At 41.2% G+C, this 27,793-nt stretch overlaps 1 long non-coding RNA gene across 2 annotated transcripts; it reads left to right on the forward strand.

Moving 5' to 3' along the window:
- LOC116466093 (uncharacterized) lies at positions 1-27,793 on the forward strand. Of its 2 annotated transcripts, XR_009212638.1 has the most exons (6): positions 1-263; positions 5,852-5,976; positions 23,238-23,413; positions 25,672-25,779; positions 26,724-26,763; positions 27,739-27,793. It is a non-coding gene; the product is annotated as an uncharacterized LOC116466093 (long non-coding RNA). The 2 variants fall into 2 exon arrangements; XR_004247350.2 differs by lacking the exon at positions 5,852-5,976.

Below are 27,793 nucleotides of genomic sequence, written 5' to 3' on the forward strand. Positions count from 1 at the left end.
GAAAAACAGATGGTTCTAAACTCCTCCTTCTAGGCTCCTAGTGGTAAAGCAATTTGCAGGGTAACCGTGGAAGAAACGTGCCCACCCTCTCTAAGCTGACATGGCCCCACTCCCTCCCTCAGTCTGTGGCCTCAGGAGGGGACTGCTTTGCCTGTGAGTGGGAGGGAGCTACCCTGTGAGTAGATCCCAACAGACCATCTGCAGTCATTTTCCCAGGTGGCAGGAGAAACACAGAGCCAGACATTACACTGCTTTTCAAAGAGGTAAGCCCTTTCTTTTTTTTTTAACTGCTATTTAAAACTCCAAACAAAAATGAAGCTGTGGATGCGTGCAAGAAAGAAGTCTAAGCAAAAATAACTCCTCAAAAAGGAAGCAGGTTTTTTGGAGAGGGTGTGTGTGTGTGTGGCGGGGCGGGGGCGAGTCCCTAAACTGTGGTTTTGAAATTAAGGTCCATGTTCTGTGATAATAAGCTATGTATCAATGAGAAAGGCTGAGATTATGACAACAGAAAAAGGAGTAAAGGATTTGGCAGTTTAATCGCGTTTCTATTCTTTTTTATATCTGCATCTTCTTTGAAGGCAAATATCAAGTTCTGTTTGGCTTTTGTGGAAAGTCATTTCTGAAGACCTGCCTTACTTGACTGTTTCTCCCTCTGTGGCTCTTCTGTTACCAACGTCCTAGATTTGTCTCTGCTGCCCTGGCGAGGATGGCAGCACAAACAGCGGTGGTGTCAGCAGTGACTGAGGCAGCGCCAAGACTCCAGGGCCCTTCGGGTTCAAGCTGTGCCCCTCACGCAGTTCAGCACCTGCCAGCACTTCCAAGTGTGTGATTGTCACGCTTCTCTGATTACTCCTTTGGGCTCCCATAGCAATTTGTACATTACTGTGGAATTGATCAAATTGCTTTATAACTAGCTGTTTATGTGTCTTTAATCTGTGCCATTTTGGATGGCAGGAGATGCTCTTTTGGTAATTTTTTTGTCTGCACTGACTGGAATACTGCTTGGTACATAGTAGGTATTCAACAGTTTTTAATAGAAGGAATGAAAGCTCTCTAAACCACGGCAGTCATTTGTAGACAAAGACTCTTAGAGTGTAATCTGATTTAACATCTGATTTTTGGAAAATAGTTACTGAGAGCATTCCGACAATAATAGAGTGCAATACCCTGCCTTTAATAAAGGATATTTTACTCCTTTAGTGTGACATATAGGTGTTTGTTAGGCCCAGAGATTAACTTCCTTTATGACATGGCTGAGCTGGCCCAGCGGTCCATGTCAGGATGTGGTGCCCTGGTTTACTCTAGATTCGTAGCAAATCATTTTTCCGCTATGAAACCTCTTTCAGATGATCTTTGGAGCCTGTATCACATGTGCAGAGTCAAAAAACGGGCTGGATACAGTGTTCCACTTCCAGGGAGCATCTCTAGTTTGAGCCCAGACCACCAACCCCCAGCAAGGCCCTAATCCATACAGTTAAATCCTTGGTAGTGACTTTCTCAGTTTCCACCTCTGGATCTTTAAGGAAGCAGCACTTCCTGAATGTGGCATTGCTTTGTGAAGACAGTGACTGAGTACGTTAGGGGTGCTCCTTGCTACTGCTGGTGAGCCGGGCACCCAGAGAGAGTCTACCACTTGCTGCATGAGCCCGGCCTGTGCTTTGTCCACCAAGCTGGTCTAAGCGGACTCACAGAAGGCATAGGTGTTGTGGAAGCTCTGATGGCTGCCCCATCTCTCCTTTAGGACAGAAGCACTTACTCCACCAGCTTCTTGGAATGTTGGCAGCTGAAGGGGTGGCAAGCCTTTGCTGTAATTACACCACAATTCAACTCCTTTGTCTACCCAATCCCACTTCCTTCAGTTCTCCACGGGTATTGATCTGGAGAGAAACTCTCAAACTTTCTTCTTGCAAATTTAACCTCAGCTCCGTTTCTTGGAGAACCCCACCTAAGACAGGGGGCAACTCTAACCCTCCTGCGTACCTAAACTTACTGATAGATTTAGGGAATAAAAGAGGGAGACAGAGAATGAAGCTGATATCATCTAGAGTCATGACAACTAGTTCTGCAGACTCATGTTCATCCGGGGCACTGACTCTCCCAGTTAGCAGGAGGACTCTAACACCAGCTTTTGCCCAAATCCTAGCCTCTTATAAGCTACAATCATTTAGTCACGACCACAGGGAACTTCTCGGACTGAGGTCTATAAAGCATTCATAAAAATTCAGATCTTCAGGAATCACAACAGGATAGTAAAAAGGCAAAACTTTTACCTTTAAGGAAACTCAGATTTAAATTCTTGCTCTTGCAATTATGAGATAATAACACCAGGTTGCTCATTTTGTCATCCCAATGTTCAGTGTCGTCTGTGGATGATAACAAAGGTCACCTCAAATAACTCTTTTGAGGTTTAAAATTATGCAAAACTTAAAATACAATCCGTGATATATAAGAACACACTGGATTTTTTAAATTAAGAGATTCTAAGGTGGGGTGCTGTGGCTCACGCCTGTAATCCCAGCACTTTGGGAGGCCAAGGCGGGTGGATCACCTGAGGTGAGGAGTTTAAGACCAGCCTGGCCAACATGGAGAAACCCCATCTCTACTAAAAACACACAAATTAGCCAGGCACAGTGGCAGGTGCCTATAATCCCAGCTACACGGGAGGCTGAGGCAGGAGAATAGCTTGAATCCGGGAGGCAGAGGTTGCAGTGAGCTGAGATCACACCACTGCACTCCAGCCTGGGCGACAGAGCCAGACTCTGTCTCAGAAAAAAAAAAAAAAAAAAAAGAGAGATTCAAACTCCTGGTTTACTACTTAGCCCTTGTTTGAAGACTGTGCAACAGGCTTAATAACCCCCATTTCAAATTATTTAATTTTCAGAATTTTTTATGGTAGAAAACTCTTCATTCTAGCTTACCAAATGCCTTCCGTAATAGCTTCTGCTCCTTTCTGCTTCGTGGCTATCCATGCTTTCTATGATGTTCTACTAACTCACTGAATATTTTTTTAAATTTAGAGTTATGAAGACTTATTCCAATCCTTAGTGAATTAAGCAAACTCTGAAGAGACTATTTTCATCTCTGTTCAATGGGTTCTGTCTGATCTAGGGAAAAAAAAAAAAAAAGTTTTCTGACGGAACTCATCAAGACCAGCCTTTATCCCCGGCTTCCCTGGCTCCGAATGTTGTGTTGCTTTTAAAGCAGTCAAACACATGAAAGCCAGACTTTTCTCAGAGCTCTAGAACTTCCTTCGTGGTACCCAGGGCCGTCCCGGGGCTTCCTTCGTGGGGAGCTTCCTTCGTGGGGAGCTTCCTTCGTGGTACCCAGGGCCGTCCCGGGGCTTCCTTCGTGGGGAGCTTCCTTCGTGGGGAGCTTCCTTCGTGGGGAGCTTCCTTCGTGGTTCTCAGGGCCGTCCCGGGGCTTCCTTCGTGGGGAGCTTCCTTCGTGGGGAGCTTCCTTCGTGGTACCCAGGGCCGTCCCGGGACTTCCTTCGTGGGGAGCTTCCTTCGTGGGGAGCTTCCTTCGTGGGGAGCTTCCTTCGTGGGGAGCTTCCTTCGTGGGGAGCTTCCTTCGTGGTACCCAGGGCCGTCCCGGGGCTTCCTTCGTGGTTCTCAAGACCGTCCTGGGCACACGGTTTCTGTGTTCGGACACCCAGTGCCTGAACTCAGCATCTGACGCAGTTCCTGGGTTTCCAAGTGAGCAAATGCTTTCTCGTTGCTCTTGGGCAGGAGTCGGTTGAGGTCACAGCCTTCTCCGTTCCCGTCAGGACCGCATTCCCAGGTTTTCTCCGTTTCTCCTTAAAGGAAAGTCGTCCAAGCTGCTTCCCGACCCGGAGTGTTAGGCAGCGGCAGACACTGGCCCTGTCTGGGGTCGCCGTGCGGACGGCGTCTTCCTCCCCTGCACGGTGACAGCGCAGACTTGCTCCCATTCCCAGCAGGCACCTTTTCGCTTTTAAAGGTCCCACATATATGACTCATAAGGCATTGAAAGAGTAATATGTGTGCCAGGACCTTTCAGGTGAAGTGGCAACTATGAGGGCGACCTTCGGCAGAACTCTGCAGTTTTTATGTGTTTACATAAACGAATACAGTATCTATATTAGCTCCTGCACAGCGCGGGGAAAGGTGAGGGAAGAGGAGGGGAGAGGTGGCGGCTGTGGAAACGGAGCGAGAGCTTCCCGGGAGGCCCCAGCGCAGGCGGGCTGCAGGCAGGCGGGCTCCCAGCCCAGCTCGGGCCCCTCGGCCGTTCTCTGTTCTTGCACTTGGCTGTGCGTGGAGGACGCATCTGTTCTCACTGCAGGTGGGCATGTAGAAAGCTGGCTTAGTCTCCATCCTAGGACCCCATCTCAATTTGTGTGTGTGTGTGTGTGTGTGTCACAAACTGAAGTGGGGAAAACATTTGTTGGAGTTCGTTTTTCTCACAAGGTCAGTGTGTACCCATTACCCACGGGGAGAAGGACAATTTGAGCACACGACCACATTGAACGAGAAGACGAAAGACGTGGCCGGGCGCGATGGCTCATGCCTGTAATCCCAGCACTATGGGAGGCTGAGGCAGGAGGATCACAAGGTCAAGAGATGGAGACCATCCTGGCCAACATGATGAAACCCCGTCTCTACTAAAAGCACAAAAATTATCTGCGTATGGTGGCGCGAGCCTGTAGTCCCAGCTACTCGGGAGGCTGAGGTAGGAGAATCACTTCAACCTGGAAGGCGGAGGGTGCCGTGAGCCAGGATAGCTCCACTGCACTCCAGCCTGGGCTACAGAGCCAGACTCCATTTCAGAAAAAAAAAAAAAAAGAAAAAAGAAAAACGAAAACAAAAGACATAATGTCATAATGATGATGGACCATTCCAGTAATTAAAATTATTTTAGAAAAGCATTTATTTCTTTTAAATTAAAATATGCCCAGAAGCTTATATTTTATATGTATATTCAAATAACTTTTTGGTTATTCAGTCTTCTTTATTTTAAAACACTCGTGAGCTGACTTTTCTATTTATACTGGAGGATGTTCTATATCCCACAACAATAATTGCGAATGCCATATAAATACTTTAAAATTACAAGAGTATCTCTCACTAGCTAACCTACAGTTCCTTTAGTACAATAGCTGGGGAAAAGAGGAGGATTCTAGGGAAAACAGTTCTTGGTTTTAACTTCTTTATGTTCTGCAGCTTTATTATCATTGAAATTCTCCAAATTAAAATGCAAAAGCTCAGCTTCTTGGCTGGGCTGCTTACTTAACCTTAATAAAATATAAGGGTCTGTTTCATTAATCAGAAACACACCAGACACAGTGCATAAATTTTATCTTCCACTTTGTCCTTTGTATTTCAGAATGATAATAATAATAAAAAAAATCTGGGGTTTGGCAGGACAATCATGTTCTCTTTGTTTCTATCATGTTTCTGTGTAAAATAGATTTCTCAGACAGACTAAATGCCTTAAGGGGTAAAAATTCCTATGATCCTGTTCTCTGGAAATCTTTAAAAATAGAATAAACTTTCCTTTGTCTGGGTGTGGTTTAAGCACAGGCCATGTTTGGCAGAAGGATTGTTTAACTGACCTGCTGATGTTGCTTTAAGCTGCATGATCACTTAGATGAATTTTCCCTTAATCCTTGCCAGATTTAATTTATCACAACAATACTTGTTTCATAGATGTAGTAAAACAAAAGTCGGGTGCAATCTTCTTTTTCTTTGTAAAGTAATACAACAGTTTATTTCTCAGATTGGAGAAAGTAAAATTAAATCCGGAACACGTATGATGTGTTTTCCTTCCTCAGATGTCTCCTGAAGGATAGTGAAATGTGATAAATAGCATACCATTTAAGACAGTATCTTTTCAGACAACTGGACCAAATCAGCAAAACAGAACCATGTATTCCATCAGGACCGCCTTCACGTTGTGCCTGTGCATCTGAGGCTGGGCGTCTGGACAGAGGGAGGAGACTGACCACGCGGAAGTGTGCTGGTGGGCGCTGGTGGGACAGCCAGTGGGACGGGGTGGAGAAGTGGTTTCACAGGTGTGCTTACCCCATGTCAGTACGGCCCCCGTCGTGCATGCGTCATTCTATCCTCTTCCCAGACGTGCCGTCCGGTCCCCCTGCCTGGAGTGATGTGTTATGAAAGTCTTCACTTTCCTAAGAAGCCCCAAAGAAAAGCATAAGGTTGTCATTCAGCACATCAGTCACTAGCACGCACACACCCATGCACACACAGAGAGAAGGCGTAACAATGGGTCAGGTTTTTAAAACCAGATTTCATGTATAGTTAAATTCAAAATCGTATTTTCAGGCATTCACCAATTCTTTTTTCTCTTAAGAGAGACTCCAAAGTTTCTTTTTAACAGTTAAGCTTTATTGGGGTATTGTTCATTTACCTGAAAATACACTCGTTATTGGCGTCTAAATCAATGCTTTTTAGTGAATTTATAGAATTATATAACCATCACTACCATCCAATTTTATAATGTTTCCATCACTCCAGGAAGTTCCCTGGGCCCATTTGCAGTCAATTTCCTCTCCTATCCTCAGTCCCAGGCAAGCACTAACTGCTTTCTGCTCTATACTTTCTCTAAACATTTTACATAAAAATCAAATCATACAGTATAAGGTCTTTGTGAATGTATTGTTTCCTTAGCATAATGGTTTGAAGTTCATCTGTGTTGAAGCGTGTGTCAGTGGTTTGTGCCTTTTTATTGCCCAGTAGTATTCCAATATATGAGTATATAGTTTTTTTCCCAAAATAATTTTCTGGTTGATAGACATTTGGCTTGTTTCTACTTTTGGCTATTATGTATATGCTATTTGTGAATACACACATACAGGTCTTTGAGTAAACATAGGTTCTCATTTCTTTTGGGTAGCTAGGTACTCAAGAATGGAATTCCTGTGTCATATGCTGTTTGTGTTTAACTTCTTTTTAAGAAACAGATATTGTTTTCCAAAACAACTATATCACTTGACATCTCATCAGCAATGTATGAGAGTTTCAGTTTCTCCACATCCTTGCTAACATTTGTTATTGTCTGAAATTTTTTTTCTTTCTTTTTTTTTTTTTGAGACACAGTTTCACTCTGTTGCCCAGGCCAGAGTGCAGTGGCTCAGTCTTGGCTCACTGCAACCTCTGCCTCCCGGGTTCAAGCAATTCTCCTGCCTCAGCCTCCTGAGTAGCTGGGATTACAGGCGCCCGCCACCGCACCTGGCTAACTTTTGTGTTTTTAGTAGAGATGGGGTTTCACCATGTTGGCCAGACTGGTCTCAAACTCCTGACCTCAAGTGATCTGCCCACCTCGGGCTTTCAAAGTGCTGAGGTTACAGGTGTGAGCCACGGCGCCCGGCCCATTGTCTGAATTTTTATTATCATCATCCTAGAGGGAATTAAGTGGATGTAATTGGATTTACAATCACGCAATGATTTTTCAGGTTGAGCATCTTTTCTTTCTTTTTTTTTTTTTTTTTGAGATGGAGTCTCGCTCTGTCACTCAGGCTGGAGTGCAGTGGCTAGATCTTGGCTCACTGCGACCTCTGCCTCCTGGGTTCAAGCGATTCTCCTGCCTCAGCCTCCTAAGTAGCTGGGACTGCAGGCATGCACCACCATGCCAGGCTAATTTTTGTGTCTTTAGTAGAGATGGGGTTTCGCCATGTTGGCCAGGATGGTCTTGAACTCCTGACCTCAAGTGATCCACCCATCTTGGCCTCCCAAAGTGCTGGGGTTACAGGCGCGAGCCACCCGCCTGGCCATTGAGCATCTTTTCATGTACTAATTGTGCATTTGGGTATCATCTTTGGATAAATGTCTATTCAAATTATTTGCCTATTTTAATTTTTATTCTTTTTTATTTTAAAATTGATACATAATAGATGTACATATTTTGGGGGATACATATAATATTTTGATACATCTAAATAAACCATAGAAAGATCAAGCCATATAACATAAAAATCAAGTCAGCGTTCTTTACCTATTTTTAATTTTTTAAAACATTATTGAGTTGTAGAAGTTCTTAATATATCCTGGATACAAATTTTTTGTGAGATACATATTTTAAAATATTTTCCATTAGTCCGTGGCTTGTCTTTTAATTTTAATGATGTCTCTTGAAAAGCAAAAGTTTTAAAATTTTCATGAAGCCCAATTTATCAGTTTTTCCTTTATAGATTATGATTTTAGGGTCACATCTAAGAAATCTTTGCCTGACCCAATGTCACAGATATTTTCTCTTATCTTGCCACAAGAATTTTTATAGTTTCAGCTCTCATATTTGGGACAGGGATCCATTTTGAGTTGATTTCTAGTGTGAGATGGTATAAGATAAGGATGTAAGATTGTTACTATTTTTGCATATGAATATCCAATTGTTCTAGAACTATTTTTTGAAAAAATTATCATTTGTCCACTGAATTATTTTGTCTCTGTGTCAAAAATCAATTGAACATAACTATAAGGGTTTGATTCTGGACTTTCTATTCAGCTCCACTGATCTATGTGTCTATCTTTGGGCCAGTCGTTTTTGCCTTGATTACTGTAGCTTGATAGCAAGTTTTGAGACTGAGAATTGAAAGTTCTCTTACTTCGTTTTTCTTTTGTGAGTGAAGCCAAATCATTATATTAGTACTACTCCTCTCACTATAAGCAATGGTTTAATTTCCACTCCTGGAAAAAAAATTATGAGAAAGGGTATCATCTGCAAAAGTGTTTGGGTCTTTTTATTGCCGCCTGTATAAGTTAGCTGTTGCTATGTAAAAAATCACCTCAAAACTAGTGGCTTAAAAGAACAACCATTGATTTAGATCCCAACTCCGTGGGTCAGCAATTTGGGATGTGCTTAGCCAAGCAATTCTCTCCGCCTCAGTCACGTGGCTGAGGTCCGTGCCCAGTCACCCTGGCAGCCCTGCTCCTGGGGTTGACTGGATGTCAGCCGGGCCACGGGGTCGCTGGGCCATGTGTTTCACATTGCCGTCAGACGAGCCTGAGCTTGTTTCCGTGGCAGCAGGGTGCCAAGAACAGCAAGAGGGAAGACTTTCCCCGTCTCTGTGTCTCTTCTGCTAAGGTCCTTTTGGTGAAAGCAAGTGATGAGGCCAAGACCAGGGTCAACTTGGGAGGGCCTTCCAAAGGCGAATACAGGAACACATGAACTCACTGAAGGCATCGCTGGGATCCATCTACCACTGCTTTTAGCAACTTGCAGGAGCTGCTTTGAGAGAACCAGGTTTCTGGGAATGAGCCAAACCAAAGTTTAAACCAAAGTTTAACAAACCCACCACTTCAAAGTGGTACTCAGTTTTGGTGGTTAGTACTTAGTTCGGCGCAGATTGCCCATACATAAATCCCTGCGTCTCTATCGATGGCTAGCCCTAGCCGTCAAGGACATGGGAAAATAAGATGGTTTCTTATCATTTTCCTGAGGATCACAAAACTTAGAGGAAACCAGAAGCCCCAAAAATATATCCTCAATAAAACCAGTCTGGGACTCCCGACTCCATCCTATCCTCAATAAAACCAATCTGGGATCCCCAACTCCATCCCTTCCTAACATGATTCACCTTTAGAATGAGACGATCTTAGGGATTTTAGGAGTTCATGGAGGCTCAATATGGCTGCTGTACCTTAGAGCTACATGGAAGGGGCGGTGCCCTCACCATGGCTATGACTAGGCAGCAGGACATTCCTGGCATAAAGAAGCACTGCTCATCTGTAAATAACTCAACCACACAAACTAGGTTTTTCCTGGAAAAAAAAAATACAAGCAGGTGCTAGGTTTTTAATGAGAGACAAAGCTTTATTTCCAAATTCACAATCTTCATACTTACTTCCTGACTGCCTTTTCACCATGTGATGTGGGTCACACACAATGAACAATTGGCAATTGTTCATACTTTTGTATGTTCTAGCAATGAGTGCCAGAAATATTCCTTTCTTTTAGTAGATCTTTTTAATAAAAAATCTATAGTAAGTAATGCTTTATTTTGAACTAAATCATTTCAATAGGCAAGGTGACAGAATTGTGGTTGAAATCTGTACCATCAAATTGACAATCAAATGTCTATTTTTTTGTTGTGAGCTTTGTCTCACATCATTGTGTCATGTGCTGCCACTGCTGTAATGAAAATACCTGGACTATTTAAGCAGAAGAGAGGAAGGAAGCAGAGCTGTCTGGGCACTGCCCTGTAAGTACAGTTGACCTGGTCTGGAGGGCAGCGCTGTGGTGAGCAGTCCTAGTTCCTTAGCCCAGAACTTAGGGATTAAAAAGACTCTGGGCCAGCCGGGAACGCCAACCACCATTTACATATAAATTGGGAAAAATCACTGAGCAAATAGTTTAACAAACACAATTCATTTGTAAATTGGGGTTAATCTGACATGTTTATTTCAGAATATATAGATAAGAGCTGGATTTATATGAAAACTGACAGACTTTTTAGCTAAACTAAGCAATTAATTCAATTCCATACAGAGAGTACAATAGGCTTCTTGTTTTTTTCTTTGATCTGACAAGTGTGTTAGTTGAGATGATTATTTTGCAGCATTATGTTGGGATCATGGATAAGGAATTGGACCGGAAGAATTTAAGTTATTGCAAGTCCAAATTACTTCAGGCACCAAGCGAGAGACTAGTTTCTCTTTCTTTTCTTTTCTTTTCCTTTCTTTCTTTCTTTCTTTTCTTTCTTTCTTTTTCTTTTTTCTTTCCTTCCTTCCTCTCCTCCTCTCCTCTCTTTTCTCTTTCCTTTCTTTCTCTTTCTTTCTTTCTTTCTTTCTTTTTCTTTCTTTTCTTTCTCTTTCTTCTCTTTCTTCCTTTCTCTCTTCCTTCCTTCCTTCCTTCCTCTCCTCCTCTCTTTCCTTCCTCTCCTCCTCTCTTTCTTTCCTTCCTCTCCTCCTACCTACCTACCTACTTCCCTTCCTTCCTTCCTTCCTTCCTTCCTTCCTTCCTTCATTCCTTCTTCTTGTATAAATTTAAGGTGTACAAGTGCAGTTTTGTTCCATGGATATATTACACAGTAGTAAAGTCTTGGCTTTTAACATAACCATCACCTGAATAGTAGACATTGTACCCATTAAGTGGTTTCTCATCTTTTGGGGGTGGCGGGCAAGGTCTCCTTCTGTCTCCCAGGCTGGAGTGCAGTGGTATTATCATAGCTCACTGCAGCCTTGAACTCCTGAGCTCAAGCGACCCTCCTACCTCAGGCTTCCGAATAGCTAGGACTATAGGTGTGTGCCACTGCACCCGGCTAATTTTTATTATTTATTTATTTGTTTTTTTGATAGAGGCTGGGTCTCTCTATATTGCCCCAGGCTGATCTTGAACTCCTGGGAGCAGGTGATCCTCCCACATCAGCCTTCCAAAGTGTTGAGATTATAGGCGTGAGCCACTGTGCCTGGTCTTTGCAGCTGCCATTATATAAAGGAGCTTCTGAGAAATGTGGTGGTGTCCTTGGTCAGAGACAGGCGTAGCAGCGGCCTTCTGGAATGTTGTTTTAAGTGAGGCACCTGCGGGCTTCAGGTTCTGTTTCAATTTGTGGATGAAGCAAGAAAGCTGCTGCCTGACAAGGATGAGTTGCTTCGTTAATTAAATTAGCAGTGGAAATTTTACTGGCTTTAATTAGTGTAAAATAAGCCGAAGAAATAAAGACAGTGATTAAAGCATGCTAATCTGATTAGAATCACAGTATGCATGGTTATAGGCTACTTGATATTAGAGAATCATAGACTAAGGCCAGGAAGAGGCAGAGTCCTGTTTTAAAGAAGAGGATGGTTGCAGATGGCAGAAAAACTTGGAGCTGCTGCGGGATTGCTAAATTGCTTGGGGAGGATTATGTGTGATAAACGCCATGAAAATCACGGGGCATTGTTGAAAGAGCCCTGTTCCTAGGAGGAAGGGCTTTCTGACCATCCACAGTGAAAGGAGCTGAATCCAACTTCATTGCTTTTCCCCAGCAGAGGAAGACTTTACCAGCCGAGTTTCAGCCTCTCAAAATTTCAAACATATGGAAAATCGACAGATTAGAAAGACTCTAAGATGTTTGTACTTTCTCTATCCTGACCCATACAATGAAAGCAGTGTTCATTTAAGACAGTGAGACAGAGGATATTCAAGTGTCTGCTGTATGAGAGAAATGTTGTCTTATTGAATTCAATGCAGTACAAATCACATCTTTAAATTATTGCGTAAATCCTTTCCAATGCTCAGTTCCTTGGTCTAAGTTAGCATAGAACTAATTTTAGCTTCTGAGTGTAGTTACATGGAAACTGTCTATTTTACTTCCACCAGTTCCCAGTCTTCTCTCATTTCCCGGTTTGTAAAATTTCCATTTGCCCCAAAGTCTGAATGTTAAAACAGGTAGTCTGTCTTTGTCATTTTCTGTGTGTATATGCAGTGTATTATTTATGAGACTGTTATAATACTTAGGTATTCATAAACCAATAGAAACATAACAAAGTTTGCTATTAAAACGAAAACCAAAGTTTTCAGAAGACACAAATTCTGAATTAAATAAAAACAGTAGCTTATATTGACTTAGGTTTCTAGCGTTTGGCATTGACTATTTTAAATTTTTATTTCTTCAGTGTGGGTTTATTGTAAGAATAGATTTTCCTTCAGTTTTGCAAATGATGAGATGTAAGGAGACATTCACTTTGGGGCCAGTATTATAACAGAAGGTTATGGCTGTTTCAAATCAAATTAGTCAGAAAATAGACATTTTATTGTCAATTTGATGGTATAGATTTCAGCCACAATTCTGTCACCTTGCCTATTGAAATGATTTAGTTCAAAATAAGGCATTACTTACTATAGATTTTTTATTGTAAAGATCTACTAAGAGAAAAGAACTTTTTGGCACTCATTGCTAGAATATAAAAAAGTGTGAACGATTGCCAAAATAAAGCTGGATAGAATTTATTCATTCAGTTGCTTATATGGATCTAAAACATTAATTATAAATCACAATACAGTTTATGCCCCTCACAAGATACTATGTGAAGTTCAAATTCAGTAGAAGTGCCACGTATGTGGTAACAGAAATAGACTTTTTTCAGCCAACAAGTAGTTGTTGAGTAGCCCTGAAGATGCATTATTTGTCCTGTGTGTTTGTTTTTTATAGGAATATATATGATCCTGTAAATAGATAGACTATTTGTCTGTCTTAGATTTTTAAGAGACGTTAATAATGCTGCTTGAAGATATAGACACTAACTAGGTAGAACACGAAGTCTGTCTTTAAGTTCAGACTCTTTCTCTTCCTCCCTCTGTCCTCAACCTGAAAGCCACTGAAAGCCACTAGGTGGGCTGAGCCAGGCATCTGCGAGGTGGGACCAGTGGCACAGTGCGGGTGCAGCTGCCTCAACAGACCCAGATGGCCTCTGTGCAGGCTGTGGGGCTGTTGAAGCCCTGAGGGCAAGCAGGGTTTTTGCACAGAGAGAGGCCGGCAGGATGCCTATGGATGTTCCATGGATGGGTGTTGAGTTGGAGCAGGTGAAGGGCCCTCCTTGCAGGAGGCAGGGTCTTGGGGTACAGTGATGGGCATGGAAGGCTGACTGGAAGAGGGGAAGTCTGTAGGTTGGGGAGGGATGACTGTGACCTGGCCTGGAAAGGGGTACTGGAACCTAAGAGAGAGGACAAGGTTGTTTGAGTGAGGGTGTTGGTGGAGGGACCCTCCATGGGGTATGAACCTGAGAATTGGGTGAGGAGGGCATCTTGGGTGGAACAAAGATGATGGCATGGCAGCCTTGCATGGACATTGGAGTGCAAGCAATGGGACGAGGCACCGGCACTGGGAGCACAGTGGACAGGCCAGAAAGGGTGAAGAGAGCATCCTAGTGAAGACGGGGGGTGGGGATGAATTACACACTGGGGCAGTGAAGATAAAGAGAGCCAGGTTTGTCACTGTTGGAAATAGGAAAAGGGAGAAAACTAGAGTGAGCCCTGTGGTATTAGATGGGAATTGCAGGTGTTGGTTTAAACTCATGGTTTTCAGTATGGAACTATAGATAGATACCTATGGAAATAACTATTACTGAAGATGCATGTGTGGGTACGTATATATGTGGAGTGTGTGCATGCATTTACATGCAGAGATTCACCAGCTCTGTCCGATGAGAGGGTCTGAGAGTGGTGACATAGGCACTCACACTTAGTCCATTTAGCATCCACATATTGGTATCCAAAATCCAGGCACCAGTCTAAGAACCAAGACCCCTAGGAGAAATGGTTATTCTAGGGATGGATCAGGGACCTTAGAAAAGAAACACGAGGTATCTCATTGTGCTAAAAATAAGGAAGTACTCAAAGAATGATGAGGACATTCTGAAAGGATGTAGAAACCAAGTAGCCAAATTGGGGACAATTTTAGCGTCAAAACAAATGAGAAGAAACCTTTTCCTTACTGTAGAAGACTAGCTGACTAATGCATAAGGAAGGAGAAAGCCATTTGTCAGCCATCACAATAATAATCAGGCCAGAAACATCAATGAATGCTAAAACTAGTGGCAGGAAGTTTGATGAGGAATGGGATACTGTCTCAAAGTATCTCCACAAAGGGATAAAGAGTAACTTTACATCTAAGAAACCTGTTCTAGGGCACATGTGCACAATGTGCGGGTGTGTTACGTATGTATCCATGTGCCATGTTGGTGTGCTGCACCCATTAACTCATCATTTAACATTAGGTATCTCTCCTAATGCTGTCCCTCCCCCCTCCCCCCACCCCACAACAGGCCCGGGTGTGTGGTGTTCCCCTTCCTGTGTCCACGTGTTCTCATTGTTCAGTTCCCACCTATGAGTGAGAACATGTGGTGTTTGGTTTTTTGTCTTTGTGATAGTTTGCTGAGAATGATGGTTTCCAGCTTTATCCATGTCCCTACAAAGGACACGAACTCATCATTTTTTATGGCTGCATAGTATTCCATGGTGTGTATGTGCCACATTTTCTTAATCCAGTCTATCATTGTCAGACATTTGGCTTGGTTCCAAGTCTTTGCTATTGTGAATAGTGCCGCAATAAACATACGTGTGCATGTGTCTTTATAGCAGCATGATTTATAATCCTTTGGGTATATACCCAGTAATGGAATGGCTGGGCCAAATGGTATTTCTAGTTCTAGATCCCTGAGGAATCGCCACACTGACTTCCACAATGGTTGAACTAGTTTACAGTCCCACTAGCAGTGTAAAAGTGTTCCTATTTCTCCACATCCTCTCCAGCACCTGTTGTTTCCTGACTTTTGAATGATGGCCATTCTAACTGGTGTGAGACGGTATCTCATTGTGGTTTTGATTTGCATTTCTCTGATGGCCAATGATGATGAGCATTTTTTCAAGTGTCTTTTGGCTGCATAAATGTCTTCTTTTGAGAAGTGTCTGTTCATATACTTTGCCCACTTTTTGATGGAGTTGTTTGATAGGCATGGGCAAGGACTTCATGTCTAAAACACCAAAAGCAATGGCAACAAAAGCCAAAATTGACAAATGAGATCTGATTAAACTAAAGAGCTTCTGCACAGCAAAAGAAACTACCATCAGAGTGAACAGGCAACCTACAGAATGGGAGAACATTTTTGCAATCTACTCATTTGACAAAGGGCTAATATCCAGAATCTACAATGAACTCAAACAAATTTACAAGAAAGAATAAAATATGTTTTTAAATTAATTTCCAAATAAATTTTCCCCAATGTCCATCCTCATGCATTAAGTCTACATGAAGAGGACTAAAGCAGCCATTAAGTAGTGGTTCAATGGGTCTCTGTTTAAAGTGTGTGCTACTGTTCCAACTAATAATGTGTCTATTGTCTTGGAAAATGCTAATTGTTAAATTGATTGTGATATTCCTGTTCCAGCACTCCAGTTAAACACTGCACAATGTGCCATGTGATGAGGGAAAATAGATTGTTGTTTGATGCACTGTGATAGCCGATCCACATCTATCTCAATTACGAAAGCCTGTTTCAGTGCCATGATTGTTTTGTTTTTCTAAATGTGAATAGCTCAGACCAGAGAAGGACCCTGCAAGATTTTAAATTAAGCCTATTCTTTAGTGAAGTTGCCTAAATTAGTAGAGGCTAAGGGAGGAAACTACCCTTTACACGTGTACTGTGGATTCTGAGGGGTTTTTTTACACGTGTATTGTGGATTCTGAGGGGCTGGGAAAGCTAGTGCAGTGCGTGGAAGGGCATGACGTGCTAAGGGAGGAAACTACACTTTACATGTGTATTGTGGACTCTGAGGGGCTAGGAAAGCTGGTGCAGTGCGTGGAAGGGCATGACGCGCTGGGCATTGGGTGCTGGGTTCTGCTCCTGCTCTGGTGCTCCCTGCCTTTATGATATTGGCAAGTTACTCTTTGGGATGTCATCTAAGAAGGAAGGATTTGGACAAAACAAAAAAGCTTCTCAGTCTCTTCTTTTTTTTTTTTTTTTGAGACGGAGTCTCGCTCTGTCACCCAGGCTGGAGTGCAGTGGCGCGATCTTGGCTCACTGCAAGCTCCGCCTCCCGGGTTCACACCATTCTCCTTCCTCAGCCTCTCCGAGTAGCTGGGACTACAGGCGCCCGCCACCACGCCCGGCTAATTTTTTGTATTTTTAGTAGAGACAGGGTTTCACCATGTTAGCCAGGATGGTCTTGATCTCCTGACCTCGTGATCCGCCCACCTCGACCTCCCAAAGTGCTGGGATTACAGGCTTGAGCCACCGCACCCGGGCTGCTTCTCAGTCTCTTCTATCTATTAAGAATATGAAATACCACTTTGTTGAATTTCACGGTTGGTACTTAAGAATGGGGCAAGCTGACCAATAGCCTCCAATCAGTCTTATATCCAATGGTTACCAAGACCCTTTAACGTGCCAAGAACTGCGCCTACACCAACAGTATGGAGGTTAGTTAACTAATTAATACCACATGTGTCATCAGGTGTTTATAATCTAGCCTAATCTTGGGAGACTAAGATAAAATACCAAAGCAAGGTTAACATAAGTGCCATAATACAACTCAATGTAATTCAAGATCCTAGATTTGATGCTGAATCAGAGAAAATATTGCTATAAAGAACATGATTGGGGCTGGGCACGGTGGCTCACGCCTGTAATCCAGGACTTTGGGAGGCTGAGGCAGGTGGATCACCTGAGGCCAAAAGTTCAAGACTGACCTGAACAACATGACGAAACCCTGTCTCTACTAAAAACACAAAATTGGCCGGGCTTGGTGGTGCATGCCTGTAATCCAGCTACTCAGGAGGCTGAGGAAGGAGAATCCATTGAACCTGGGAGGCGGAGTTTGCAGTGAGCTGAGATCTCACTATTGCACTGCAGCCTGGGCAACCAGAGCAAAACACTGTCTCAGAAATTAAAAAAAAAAAAAAAAAAGAACATGGTTGGAAAAACTGTATTGTATTCATGCCAAACTTACCAAATATGATCATTGTATTGTGCTTATTTAGGAGAATATTCTTCTCTTAGAAAAACATGCTAAAATATTTGGGGTCATGGTATCTGAGGCTTACTCTCAAATGACTCAGCCCATATGTATATATACATATATATATATCTCAAATGTAAAAAAAGTTAACAATTAGTGGAAGTAGTATATGGGTATTTTATGATTTTTACAGTTTCTCTGAAGGTTTGAAACTTTTCAAATTAAAATAGAAAATATAGTAAGTAGGATAGTAGTGTATATACAGTGCTACAAGAATGTAAGGTAATTATATTCAAGATAATTTATCTAATTTTATATGTCTGAGGCCCCACATATAAGCTGTATTGGTGTCAAGCGCCCACAGATTCTGAAAAGCGGCACTGGCCACACACCTCCACAGGAGAGATAAGAGGTGGCCCAGACCAGATTCAGTTCATTAGCTCCTTGCAACCCATGGGAGACAAGAGGGAAGATTATTCTGAGGCACAGAATGGTTAGGTAACTTGTCCAGAGTCACACAGCCAGTAGCAGAGCCAAGGAGTGGAAAATCACACTTTGCCCAGTGCACTTTCTCTGTTTAACTGCTCCTCTATGCGTCCTGAATAATGATGTGTTGAACTCAGTTTGAATGTTTATGTTAGATTGTTTTGATTTTTTTCTACTTTTTAAAGTTACATTTGGAATAAAAATGTCCATAGAAACCCAAATATATTTGGATAATTAGTAGTGAAATAGCCAAATTGAAACTTTGCTGATCTGATTACTTCTGCTGCCATAATTATTGTGATTTGTCCTTCGTAATGATTATAAATGCTTTGTCTGGTCAATGATTTTGAAGACTCTCAGAGCAATCAGATCTATTATGCTGCAACTTGGATGGCTAAACACATTTTAAGTTTTAGAACACATAAAACACACATCTTAAAAGAAACAAAACCCACTCATGCATGATGAGTAGGTCTGAGGTTAAAAAATGAAAAAGATGATGTTGAACAAACCTTCTCCAAGTCCTCCTCCAGGTGGCTTTTCTCATGGGAGCAACGTCACAAGAAAGACAGCAGATCCACCTGAGGCATGACGAGACAGTTCCTTTTGAGATTAGGGCAATATATGTGTTTTCGAAGATATTCAAAATAAAATCATAAATATTATCTTTCTAAGAAAGATAAGGGACAGTAACTGAGTTAGACAAAAATATTTGGGGAAGAAAATTGTGAAAACTGAAGTATCTTTATAAAAATTTTGTAAAATGTGAGTGTTTTGTTATTAGAAGAAAGAGGAAACTGCATAGGTGGAGAGAAGCTGGGCTCTCCACGTGAAGTAATGGTGCGCTTCTGGATTCTGCAGTTTCTGGTAAACCAGTCTTGGGTTTTTCCTCTCATATTTACTTCTTCGCACTGTGAAGATTCAGCCTTCACAGCAGAACCTGACAGGTTGTGCTCTGTTAATCCCGCCTTCTGGGAGGCTGTCTGCAGTTGAATAATAGCAACGACTCTGTGAGCTCAGGCTGCCCTCTGCTCTCATTCATCTCAGGCAAATGGCAGCAGAGAATGCATGTGAGCCATTCAGAACATTTCACAAATAACTTACACTCCGAGTCTTGAATAATGCTACTTTTTTAAAAGTTTTATTATGTTCATCATGAAGCTTAAAAAAGTCTTTTGCATTTGAGAGGAAAAATTATAATGTGAAAAATGTCCAGTTCTGCATCTCAATTATTTAAATGGTAATCCAAAGAAGCTCCTTCTCAGAAGCAATATTATTTCACACATGCCCTGTCAGAGGCCATTGTGCATTGTCCCAATCAAAAATCTTGAAGGGATTAGTGTAGCGAAGAGTTGTGCAATTAACTTTCTATTTGATATATTCATTTTGATATTTATAATGTTTGCTTCACTTTCTAATTGTGTGTGTGAGTGTGTGTGTATGTGCGTGTGTGTGTGTGTGTGTGTGTGTGTGTGTTTTAAGACGGAGTTTTTGTTCTTGTTGCCCAGGCTGGAGTGCAATGGTGTGCTCTCGGCTCATTGCAACCTCTGCCTCCCAGGTTCAAGTGATTCTCCTGCCTCAGCCTCCCAAGCACCTGCCACCATGCCCGGCTAATGTTTTTGTATTTTTAGTAGAGACGGCGTTTCACCATGTTGCTCAGGCTGGTCTTGAACTCCTGACCTCAGGTGTCTACATGCCTCGGCATCCCAAAGTGCTGGAATTACAGACATGAGCTACTGCACCCGGCCTCACTTTCTAATCGTTACTTCTCAGTTGTGAGGCGTGTTAGGACCTCCACAGAGACGTAGAGGGAAAACGGGTACAGACGGAATCGGGGCTAATGGGATTCTCCTTGTGGAGTGCCGTCTGTACCTGGGGAAGGCTGATGTTTTGTACAACAGTGTCCGGGAGTGGTGGAAACCTTAGAGACAACTGTGGTAGTGTTGCTGTCCCAGAGGTTAACCTGTTGAGTAGGACATGGAAGCAGAAAGTCACTAGACAGACACGAAGATGTGGTTAGAGAATGTTACCTTCTTAATTTCGGGCAGATCTGCCATGAAGTGAGGCCCCATCTGGCCGTGGGAGGGTGGAGGGAATATATCCAGCCCTTGAGGCTGGAGGTTTGTAAATGCTTACTGGATGTGGGGTCAAGATAAACAGGCTACATTTCAGGGTAAAATTCCAGTCCCAGTGGCAGAAATAGGTTCTCTTGGGAATACAAGGAAAAGGCTAGTCCTCAGGACAAAAAGGGTGTGACCGGGCATTACTTTAAGCATAAGCGGACACTGGATTATAGATACTGGGTTCAGGAGAGGAAATAAATCCCCTTGTCCTCCGTGGTCGTCCTGGGATGCACTGTCAGCTGGGACTCGATCAGGGGTTTGGTTAGACTAGATTTTCAGGTCGAGGATGCTGGGTACCGGGCAGAGCAGCAGCAGGCAGGAGCTGATACATGGTAAGATTTCAAGGGTCAATGAACTACCTATTTCTGTCTCAGCCCCCAGAGCCTCACACAGCATTAGCACAAAGTGGATGCTCCAAATGGGTACTGAGTTGACCTCAGTGAATCGTACAGCATGTTTTCCTAAGTATACGTAAGGAAATAGTGCAAATCCATGTCTAGAATGCCCATATTGCCTGTTTAGGATGGTTATAGGATCTACTCAAACTCAAGACCTTATTTCTTCTCCTAGTTTTGAGAATGGTCTTTGAAAATATTTTCTTTTAGTGTTCCACTGAATGCACTCAAATAACATTAATTTACTTTAAAATTGAATTAAACCCCATACACATTTCTCTACACCTGTAGATTGGTTATCAAGAATAAAATTGTGGTGAAGTTTGCCACACTGAAATATTAGCATTACAGAAACAATATCCGCCACGTTCAGAGTTAGACACTGCTCTTATTATTGAAATGAGATATTTTTCATGTATACAAATGATGTTACTGAAAACGATTGGAAGACGTGCTCCTTGAACATTAATAGGAAGATTTGTCCCATGGAACACATGTTCCCTCAACTCCTCTGCCTTGTGAGTGCTGCCTGTGCTTACAGATAGTGATGAATTGTGTCATTAAGGGATAGTATGTTTCTTTCCACTTGCCCACATACAATGATTCACAATTCATTAGAACCAAGAATATGTATCTTCCATGGCATTCCATGTTTTTTCTTGCATAAGGGCTCTGTTAACTAGGATTTCATTTGTAAAATTTGCACTTTCTAAAAATTTCTTAGTAATTATGAAGTTTAACCCACTCTTATCGCATATTTGAAAACCAAAATTCAGTGAACTGGAGTAACTTTGCCTGAGGTCAAACAGTTGCTATTGTGTGGGTCCTGAGATTCTATTTTTCAAACCAGTTTTTTTCACCTTTTATATCATCTACCTCCGATTTGCAAACCATGGATAAAATATTTTTTGACAACATATAAATTACTCTTTATAAGTATAATTTAAGATAAATATAATAACTTAATAAGTATAATTTATATTAGAAATATTAGAAATATAAATACATAAAATAAATATTACTCTTCAGGTGTAGAGTAATTTATAAACCCTAAGGCAATATAATTTATAAAACCCTAAGGCAATATAATTCCTTGAGGCATCATTAATGATATAAACTTGAATTCAATTCACAGGACAATGATGACCATTATAACATACCTTTCGAAGAGATGCCTGAACAGAGCCAATTGCTGGCTGTGTTGTCACACAAAATATGGCTTTAAATAAAGCTAACCTGAGCTTTCAGAATATTTGAGTATGCTAATATAATGTCTCCAAAGGAAAACCATATATATTTGACAAAATATATTTTTTCTATAAAATGTATTATAGATAATATGTATATCCGAAAGAAATAGATGTGCACGATCCCTACCGTGTACTTTTCCCCTTTTTGACTGTTTAGTTATCTAAGTCCACTGTTGATTTATATAACAGCACCCAACTATCTGAAATACTCTGCAACAAGGTAAGTCTCAATGAAATTAAATACTGAAACGAAATATTTTTTAAAAGTAGCCAAATAGCCAGATGTCTACTTAATTTCCACATTTGTGGCATTCTGTGGAGAAATTCTCCAGATAAATGTTTACAATGTTTAATCCTCACATGAAGGTAACTTTGATGTAGACACTTCCTGTATTAGTCCATATAGGAAACTGAAAGATTTAATGCCACCACTCCAGAAATACTGATTTAATTCAACATTTTTATTAAATAAAATTGATTAAAACTGGTCTTCTTTCTCGTGACCTCATCTCATACGATGTAACTGCATTAACATGTGTAGGGGCATAGTGTTCGCAGTGCTGGCTTCAGATCAACATCGTCAATTACTTACTGACCATTAAGCTCACTATTAATTTAATACCAACAAATAGAAGAGATATAATTATCAAGCATTATCAATATGTACCTAGGGCCACAGAGTCATCAATTAATAGATCTGTTTCTCTGTCATTTTCCTTTGGAGACATTATATTAACATACTCAAATATTCTGAAAACTCAGGTTACCTTTATTTAAAACCACATTTTGTGTGACAACACAGTCAGCAATTGGCCCTGTTCAGTCATCTCTTTGAAGGTATGTTAAAATGGTCATAATTGTCATGTGAATTGAATTCAAGTTTATGTCCTTAATAATGCCTCAAGGAATTATATTGCCTTAGGGTTTTATAAATTACTCTTATAAAGATAAGAAGAAATTAGCTGAAAATAATTGAGCCTATACTATGGCATACTAAACAATATCTAGCTTATCAGATGGTTAATTTGTGCATATAAAATGAACATAGAATTATGTATGAGGTTAATTCAACTATCTGTGTCTGTAGCCATAATCTACATATTCTAGCTCTTGTTCACATATCCAGTACATATTTATTGAGCACCTACTTGACTCCAGGCACATTGCTGGGACCGGGAATATGACATGAATGAGACAGACGAGGCGTCTGCCCTCAAAGGTCCTGTTCAGCAAGAGGGGTGTTGCTGACTCCAGTTCCTGCTCCCTTGGCAGGCGTCATTCATCAATGGAGACATTCTTGCCCCAGAGCTTGGGTCTCCTCAACTTTTGTGCTCTTTGACGGGTCCAAGAATGAATCGAAACTGGCCTGGGAATTAAAATAATTTGCCATCCCTGGGTGTATATTTATGTGTATATGTAGTGGCTAATAAATTGGATGTTTCAACCTAGACACCCAGGCACAATTGATAACAATAATCAAAGTAAAGTTTGACACAGACTACAAAGAGAAGATTATTACAAATCTGAACTTTTAACTTCAAAACTGGTTGCATGACTTTTGGGTCTCTTTGCAGGATTCCTTCACCAAAGATCAAAATGCAAAAGGTGGAGGAAGACTGGAAAGGAAGTTGTGAGGAATGCAGAGAGGATGTGGAGAGGAATGAAGGGTGACGTTCCGCTGAGGGGGTCATAGCACCTCCACCCGAGGCCACTGAGGGGGGCTTTCAAGGATGCCCTGGCAAATTTGCAGGTAAAGGGCCACAGGGCACTGATGCCGCAATCATGCCTGAGGAAACCGCAGGGGCTTATGCAGGTTAACAGGAGGGTGACTACTCAGGTCAGAGATCATCATACTGGTTCCACTTAAAAATGAATTGTGGCCAGGTACAGTGGCCCATGCCTCGAATCCCAACACTTTGGGAGGCACAAGCAGGATGACTGCTTGAGGCCAGGAGTTTAAGACCAGCCTGGGCAGCATAGCAAGACTCCACTTCTTGAAAAAATATAAAGATAAGCCCAGCATGGTGGTGTGCACCTGTAGTCTCAACTACTTGGGAGGCCAAGGCAGGAGGATCACTGGAGCCCAGGAGAGTAAGGCTACGGTGAGCCACAATCATGCCTCTGCGCTCCAGCCTGGATGACAGAGTGAGACTGTATCTCTAAAAAGTAACTAAATCAAACTAGTAAAAACGAATCTTGCCTAAGGGGTTTTGCTTCCAGGGTAAGGGAAGCCCTGTGGTCACAGGCTGGCAGGATCATCATGAACAGAAGCTGGAATTGGATTGGAAGCTTCAGGCTCAAGGAAAGGCACTGCCCATGGCACAGGAGTTGCAATTGTGAGGCTTAGTAGAGGCGACTTTAAATAACTCACAAAGCGTCTGTGCAAGAAAGTCAGCTCGTAAACCTCTGCAAGGTCTGGAAAGCAGGGTATCTACTTGTGACCGTCAGGATCGTGTAAGAAGCACAAACGGTCGTCCGGCCACTTTGATATCCAACCTTCCCCAACCCAGCTGATGGAAGCAGGAAGGACACTTCCCCCTACTCCTCCGAAGTACAGGCTGAGGGCAGGGACTAAGATTTAACTTCAAATCAAGTTAGCGCTTTCTAATATCATCTGGAAAAGGAAATTTTACATTACTGGAGATCGTATTTGCTACTTGAAGTTTTCATGGGCCTTTCTATTATCTAAGAGCGATCCAAAAACTAGTGGAAATTGTCTGCATTGGCACTCAAGGGCAGGGACTGGACTGCAAGTATTGAACGGGTTTCATGGGACAGTGGGAAGCAAAAATAGAAGTGCTTATATCATTCATTCATTCATATTAGCATGCACTTATTGAAGACTCACTATGTGCCGGGCACTGTTCTAGGTTCTGGATATTTGCCTATGGGAAAAAAATATGTAGAAACATCCCCAGATTCACAGAATGTTATAGCAGGGAGTGTGTGTTCAACGTCCTGAAGATAACATTCACACACAAATGGATAGATGGTAGATGATGCAGTGAGTATCACACACTCTATTCATTTCTGTGTCACCTCTAAAGTTTTGATGGAAGCCTAGGCTGGTGGAACTATGGGAAACGTGATTCTGGTTCTCTCTGTAGATTATAAGTGAGGTTGTCCTCTTATCTATGTCCTATGCTGGTCTTCACTTAAATTGTCAGATTCTTGTATCATGATTTCTAAGTAAATTGCAGAACTTTCACAAAGTTCCACTTTAAAAATACTGCTCTTCCAGCACAATTTGCAATTGCAAAAATATGGAACCAACCTAAATGTCCACCAACCAACAAGTGCATAAAGCAAATGTAGCATTTATACATCATGGAATACTACTTAGCCATAAAAAGAAATGAAATAATGGCATTCGCAGCAACTTAGATGGGGCTGGAGGCCATTATTCTAAGTGAAGTAACTCAGGAATAGAAAACCAAATATAGTGTGTTCTCACTTATAAGTGGGAGCTAAGCTGTGAGGATGCAAAGGCATAAGAATGATGTAATGGGCTTCAGGGACTTGGAGGGAAGGGTGGGAGTGGGCTAGAAATAAGAGACTAAACATTGTGCAAGGTGTACACACTGCTTGGGTGATGGGTACACCAAATCTCAGAAATCACCACTAAAGAACTTTGCCATATAACCAAACACCACCTCTCCTCCAAACGCTATTGAAATAAAAATTCTAAAAACAGAAAAACACCCTAAAAATGTTTCAAAATCCTTTCTCTTTACTGTGCGCTAATTGGCATAGTAACTGGCACTCGCTATCCAAACACTAGGTCAAACTCTGAAAGTTAGTTTTGTCACTTTCTATAGATACATACTTCTTAAATAAAAATGTAATTTATAAAATAAAATAAAAGACTGCTTTTCTTCAATTATGTGTATAACCAAACTGTAGTTTTTCTAATTTACTTTTGAATATGTTTTGCTACAAGTTTCTGCTGAAAATTGTTTCTGCAGGGTTTATTACATAAACATGTGCCATTTTCTTGCTCTTTCATAGAGAAGACCATTGAGAAGATATTTGGACCCTGGTGGCAGTTTTTTATGTGTTTCTCAGCAGGGATGAATTAGCACAATTTGTGTTACATGCAATACAAGCAGGTTCTGGGTGAGTAATTTGCTTTGATCACTTTCTTTCCCCCGCCTCTTCTGCTCCCCGCAAATACTCATCACAGCCTGCCTTGCAGGTCCTGTTAGCACAGAAATGGGAAAAAGAACTCTGACTTGTGGGAAAACGTTCCTGTGGAATGCTCTATGACCACATGAAAGCTCTGAACTCTAGTGTGTAGCTGTCTGTCTGAAAAATTTGCCATAAAATTACTTTATCTTCATTTATGTGTGGCAGAACAAATGCAAAACTAAAGGAATCCAAATTTTAAAGCAGGAAAATTTAGTAGAAGGAAAGTGAAAGCATTTTTTGTTTAAACATTAAAATAATGACTGATTGACAGTTAAAATGATACATTTATAAAATATAGAAAACTTAAAATTCTGCTAGGTATTTGCTTATTAAAAACTTTAAAAGGATCATGTCTGTTTTATACTCATAATATTGTTGCTGTCACTCAGTTTCAATTCCATAAGCTTCATTCTGCTGATGTTCTTTACACTGATATTTGAAATGCGTGTTGTTTTAGCTCTTACGTATAAGAGTCCTTCAATGTTTTAGTTTGTGCAATTGAGCCATTATTAAAAAACAATTTGGTTGAACAGTGTTTATTACATATTCAACCACTTTTACTTCAGAATATTGATAGCTAACCTCTGACTATCAATTTAAGCCAGTTCATCAAAATGCTATTGCTTTCTTACGACAGACCAGACACAGTACTAGTTTTTGTGTTAGCTAAAAAATAGTACTGCCTCTGAGGAGCTTGTCATCCAACATGTTGTGAGGAAAGAGAGATGTACATTTTTAATTTACACTTTTATAATGCATAGTGTATACATTTGTAACTTCAGTAAAATGTGTAAGGTCTGTGGCAAACATGGACAGATTGTTACTTATCTCTTCCTAGTTTCTAATCTATATCCAATTTCTATTAATCACAGAGAGAGCACTTGGACATGAGACAAGAGGCTATGATAAAAGGTTTGCATAAAAATGGTGGTGGGGTATTAGAAGGATTGTAAATGCTGATGGTACACGTGTGGACTGTGAAGTGAAGACGTGAATCTTCAGGAAATATGCATTAATAAACAACATGTATTAAAATACTGATTAAAATCATCTGATTAATCCAACAGTAAATGCTCTAGAGGCATTAAATTGAAACTCTCAAAGAATTATTATCTTCTTGAATCTTGTTAATTTCTTAAACACTTCAAATATATTATTTACTACTTGTTAGTTTTTAAAATCACAAGAGTAATGTTATTTGCACGTTTATATATATATATATATATACATCTAAAGCCAAACTAATAAAATAATAAATCTTTTCTTCTTCCAACAATCTGTCCTCTCTTCCTGACCTTACTTGATGGTTAACGATGATGCAGTAATTCTCAGGAGAGACGGCCATAGCACAGTGCCTGGTTTCAAAGTGCATGTTCAGAAAAAATTCCCTTTGCTCACCACTTGGAGCTAGGATTCTGAGAATCACACACATCAAACACATATTTCAGGAAAAGAGAGTATGTCAGCCAGCCACGATAGAAGATAGGTAGTGAAGGGAGTCCACGCTCTCAAAGCCAAAGCGCTCAGGAAAATAGAAACTTATCTGTTCTGGGGCCAGGAAATTTAAAAACATAAAATATCCACAGAACTTGCTTCATGTAAGCATCAACATTATATAAAAGACAATAATACATGTCATGAGTTTCAGGAGTAAAATTAAGAGAGTTTTGATTGGATGAGCCCACAGCGACTGAAATTCACTGACCATAGGCTTTTGAAGGCCGGAAGGATTTCCTGTCCACAGAGCATAAGTTAGTCGGAAACTCGCAGTTGTGTATGTGAGCTAGCATTTCAATAGAAATAATATTAAATTAGGCATGGCTACTCTACTACATATTGCCATATCTTTGTCTCACCTTCTGTTTTCTATTTCTTTCTTCCCTCCAGGTAAACAAGATAGAATCAGGGAATCTTAAGAGACGTGTGTGTGTGCGTGGAGGTG

The sequence above is a fragment of the Hylobates moloch genome, unplaced genomic scaffold, assembly GCF_009828535.3.
Source record: "Hylobates moloch isolate HMO894 unplaced genomic scaffold, HMol_V3 SCAFFOLD_3, whole genome shotgun sequence".
NCBI lineage: Eukaryota > Metazoa > Chordata > Mammalia > Primates > Hylobatidae > Hylobates > Hylobates moloch.